Below are 5,210 nucleotides of genomic sequence, written 5' to 3'. Positions count from 1 at the left end.
GTTTGTATTTATTGTCATGCCATGCTCTCCATCTGCTACTGTAGGTCTTTTTTTAGTGACTCAATATCCAATGATGAACTGAGTCAAACTAAAACAATGAAAGAATAAAGATTTCAGGCAACATTCCTTCTCTGTGCTCCAGGCCCTCAGCTTTGGAGTCTTGCTCTGGCTAGTGAGTGATGGAATCCTTAACCAAAGACATCGCCCGGCCTTCTTGGTCCTGGAGCATAATCCCAGGTCCAACTTGAAAGGGGACTCAGAAACTTAGCTCCGAGGGATGGAGGTGAAATTCAGCTTTTATGCTCCATTTACTTAGAACGATCCTCTGATTATTACAGGAAGGTTTTGAGCATGGCTGGGAAAAATTACACTTCTAGCCTCATCACAAGCTACTCACCCCACTGAATCTTCCTCCACCGAGAATTTTCCTCTGACTCTAAAAACTTTGGTGCTTGGTGCTTGCTCCCTACCCCAACTGTGAGCACTCTGGCTGCCACTTCCGGCCGTGCCAATATGTCCATATCACTTCAGCCCACACACATAGTGCTCATTGTCATGTGATCATGATGCTACAAATCGTGCATAAGCAAAAAATGAGATAAAGTATTTTTCTTATATTCTTGATAGTATTTCAGATCTAACATGATTTCCTAGTAGTTATTACACATTTCTTTTTAATTTTATTACACTCTTCTTGGGAAAATCATATAATCTATCTAGTACTAATAATACTGAAAATAATATCTACTTCTCAGCTCAGGCATCTCTGGCCAGGCAGCGCCAACATGGAGAACAACACTGAGCCGCTGAAAGTCTCCAAACAGATATACTCGAAATGTCCTCAGGGTGAAGTCCTATCAAAGGGAACACACAGGACCCTGCAGATCTGAGATTCTGGGCCTTTCTTCAGCAGAGAACTAATCCATGAAATATTTTGAAAGGACCTTGTGCAGAAAGCCATGAGTGGAAAAACCAGTTTTTCAGAGAAGGGTCCGTCGAAAACATTTTATCCTCTTTAAAAATGAAGAACTTAGAAAGAATGCAGATCTCAAATCAATGTAGAAGCTCAGGTTATTCACTAATAATAAATGTCTGCTGCTTTTAGAAAGAGGGAGGTGAAATCCTTACCGTGTCATTTTTCTTGTCTTTCAGCATCAACACAGAGGCAGGAAGAGAAAGCTGGAGCCTTAAAGGGTCAAGTTCTGCGGCTGAATGCCAGGCTTTCCTGGATTAACCTGAACAGACCTTCATGGGGTCTCAGGTCCATAGTCACAGAGGCGATCAGTTCCTAGAACCAGGCCTTCTCAGGAAATAATGACTTCGGAGGGGAGCTTCTGAGGAGGGATAGCGGATCTAGGACTCCTCCTGATCCCTCTTCTGGCCACCCAAGGGAGTTGAGCAGTGATTGATTCCAGCCACAGGTCTTGGCCAGTAGGAGGTGGTGTGAAATGTAGTGGAAGGACTATTGGTTTTGGAGGCACCCCTTTCTGGGCCTTGCCTTTGAATATACCCCAAGTTGTTAACTTGTGTAAGCTTCAGCTTCCTCATTTGGTAGAGTACCGGCCTGCACACCTCACAGGGTCATTGTGATGATCGCTTGGGAGAATGTGTGTGAAAGAACTTTAATATGACACCGTGCTATACATTTGTGAACCTTACTATTATTGCGTTGAAATTTTGACCTTGAATCCTAATCCCTAGGCCAGGGGTCCTCAAACTTTTTAAACAGGGGGCCAGTTCACTGTCCCTCAGACCGTTGGAGGGCTGGACTATAGTTTTTAAAAAAAACTACGAACAAATTCCTATGCACACTGCACATATCTTATTTTGAAGTAAAAAAACAAAACGGGAACAAATACAATATTTGTATTTGCATGTGGCCCGCGGGCCGTAGTTTGAGGACCCCTGCCCTAGGCATTCAGAATCTAATCTTGAAAGAGTTCATTCCCAATAGAACATTCTACTCAGCTTCCAAATTCGTCAGAGTTATTCCACTGAGGTGAAGGCTGTGGTTAACTGCCTGGCCAACCCGCATCTGCAGGCCTCCCACACCTACCTACCTCTCTCTGGGCTTCTATTTCTACACCAAAAAAAGTATATTTTTTGCTAATGTGACAAAAAATATAGGTACAATTTTGAGTATGCTATGCATATGTTGGGGCAGGGAGTATGTAGGAAATCTCTACACCTTCTCAGTTTTTCTGTGAACCTAAAACTGATCTAAAAAATAAAGTATATATTTCTTCAGGCTGGTGTGGCTCAGTGGTTGAGCGTTGACACATGAACCAAGAGATCACCAGTTTGATTCCCAGGCAGGGTACATGCCCTGGTTGCAGGCTCAATCCCCAGTGGGGCACATGCAGGAGGCAGCCAATTGATGTTTCTCTCTCATCAATGTTTCTACCTCTCTATCCCTCTCCCTTCCTCTCTCTCTCTCTCAAAAAATAAATAAACAAATAAATAAAAATATATATAATAAAGTATATATTTTAAAAATATATAAAATATTAGAACGCAGGCTTCTTTCGGTATGAAGATCTGCTCTTTCCAAACAAGAGGTGTTTTTTGAAACCCTAGAGATAAATCTGCATATATAAGCCAGATCCCTAGACTTTGTTTCAGTCTTTGTCCATCTTGGCCAGTAGGTGGCACCCTTCTCATACAAATTTTTTTAACAGTCCACAGAGTAAAATGGATCCTACTTTCTATTTCCTTTTTGCTACAGCTACTGTTACATCATTGCAACAGGGACATTCCCTTTCCAAAAACTTTCTCAGGGAGGGAAAAATCCTTTCATATGAGAGTTTCCCTAAAGCCTAGAACTTTCACTCAACTTTTGCTTTCAATTGGTGGCTTTGTACTCTGAAGGAAAAATTGACAGCCGGAAACCTTAATGGAAAAGGAAGCAGCGGCATGAATGGGCAGTTACAGAGTAATGAGGAGTGAATGAAGGAAACACACTGGGGATTTCTACTTGGCGTGAAAGGGAAAGATATGGGAGTGAAGGAGTGGGATCCAGAAAGCAGAGGGGAAGGGGAAATTCTGCCGGGTATCAGAATTATTAAATGAATACTGTATATAGATATGGGTATGATAACAGACAAGAGAGGTCCTCCTCTCCCCCAGTTGCTAGTGGGGGTGGATTTCTTGTGATCTCCCAAGAAAAAGAGACTCACACAGGCGGATGTGATATTGTAGAAAGCTGTCTTTCCATGGCATTACGCCCCTGAGTTTCCAAAGTTCCATTTCCCTTTGCCCAGTCATGGAAGTGTAGCTAGGGTTTCAGTAGGACTAGAATCAGTCTATGTCCAGAGTTTCCTTTCCATGTTAGAGCAGAATCCAATCCAGCATCGGGCTCGCATAATCTGTGTTCCCCGCTGTAGTCCATCAGTCCATGGCATGTGGGGTCCACACGGCCACATGGCTATGGAGGAAGCAGGGGAAATGCAAGGAAGCCAAGAGCACAAGAGCAACAAGAGAGAGAACTCTTTTGTTTAGAAGATTGTGTATTCCCAAATATTTGCATGCTTGCAGTGGCCACGCTCATTTTGGCCAATGATCTGTCCCCCGGAGTGACTGACACACAAGTATCTTTCCTAGGTCACCCCAACTTTACTGGACATGCATCTGTCTTCCCTTCGTTGGATCCCTTTCCCCAGTGTTATGCAGGGAATAGGCCAGTGGCTCCCTGGGGAGTGCAAAGTTGCAGCTTCCTGGTGAAACTGCGCAAATGACAAGCCTATAATGTCTGACCTCCCCTTTGCTTCTGTCCTATTACTAATAACTAGCTGACCACAGTGGTATTACTCTCTCCCTTCAAGAACTTAAGCCTTGTAATCTTACAAGGAGATAAATGGGTGAATATCTCCATCTTCTTGTAATTGCTTTCTGCTGTCAAGGGGCATAGTCCTGCCTATCCCAAGGCTCAGAGGTTCTTCCTGTCTGACTGAGGAAGGAGGAGCAAACGGGAAGGGGGGTCTTCATGCAGGGAAGAGGGATTCCGCAAAGTCCGGGTCAGCCTGGTGTCCCCGGCAGGTGACATAAGCAATGTCCAGAGGATGACGCGTTAGACAAGCTGGCATTCTTGTTGTACTCTAGAAGTAATAAACTTGAAAAGAAGATTAAAAGGCATAATTCAAAAGTGAGCAGGCTTATGGCAACTAAAGATCTGGTGAGATGTAAACCCATGTGATAAAGGGAAATACTAACAGTGTTCCGGGTGATTTTGGAGGAGCCGCTTCCCTGGAGGCCGGTGTGTGGTGAGATGTAAACCCATGTGATAAAGGGAAATACTAACTTACAGTGTTCCGGGTGATTTTGGAGGAGCCGCTCCCCTGGAGGCCGGTGTGTCACACCTGTCTGAAGCCCTTCTGTCCATCGTACTAAAGTTAAGAGAAATATTCTAAGATTTCCCCCATGAGAAACTGTGAGCCTTTTCTGTCTGAACCATTTAGACAGAAAAGGGAAAGCAGTTTCAAGCGAAGCCAATAGACTGTCCATATTTTATTGGCTCAATTATAATTCCAAATTGTTGAGTTTCACTTTAGGACACAGTGATGCAGCTGGCTTCTAAAGTGAGGCTTATATTGTGTGACTAAGCAATCAGGTAAATAAGGACATAGGCACACGTTTTATGAAAACAAAACACATAGCAAGTTATAAACCATTTGAGAAGACTTCCAGATGTAAGGCTCTCGTTGGAATGGCATCAAGCAATGACAACCTGATGGATTATCTGTAGTTGGAACATCTCTGGTGATGTCATCAGGTCTGAGTTCTGTGTGGCGTGCAGACATAGCCTTAAAAACAAAACTTTGAAGACAGTTCATTGTAGTGGAGACCAATATCCACAATTGGGTTTTGTGGTTTTTATTAGCATATAATTTTGCTCCCCGAGATTACTCTCATTTTTAGAAAGCCTCCAATAAGTCCAGTTTTAGTTTGGTCTTATTATTTGCATAAACATAAAAAGACTAGTAACTGATCAAATAGATCACACAGCCCTGGACGGCGTGGCTCAGTGATTAGAGCAAGTATCAGGTGAAAAGGTTTTCAGTCCCATTGTCTTAACAATGAACGGCCACCAGGGGACCTCGCCCTGGGACGGAGCCGATAACCAGCATCCCTCCTCCTCCCCAGCGCACAGCCACAGCGTGGAGGGGCGCTTTGGCTGGGGAACTGGCAGGGGGGTGGCAGGAGGCAGAACTCTG

General features: G+C 43.9%; 1 long non-coding RNA gene across 1 annotated transcript; it reads right to left on the bottom strand.

Annotated features, from left to right (window-relative positions):
* Nucleotides 1-3,491: 3,491 nt before the first annotated feature.
* On the bottom strand, nt 3,492-4,948 carry LOC106723649. Its single transcript, XR_001359354.1, has 3 exons — nt 4,665-4,948; nt 4,302-4,382; nt 3,492-4,108 (listed from the first exon to the last, which is right to left on the bottom strand). It is a non-coding gene; the product is annotated as an uncharacterized LOC106723649 (long non-coding RNA).
* Between the last annotated feature and the right edge of the window lie 262 nt (nt 4,949-5,210).

This window comes from Myotis brandtii, unplaced genomic scaffold, assembly GCF_000412655.1.
Source record: "Myotis brandtii unplaced genomic scaffold, ASM41265v1 scaffold618, whole genome shotgun sequence".
Classification (NCBI taxonomy): Eukaryota; Metazoa; Chordata; class Mammalia; order Chiroptera; family Vespertilionidae; genus Myotis; species Myotis brandtii.
Note: the sequence above shows the minus strand (reverse complement) of the source record. Positions and strands in the feature narration are given on the sequence as shown.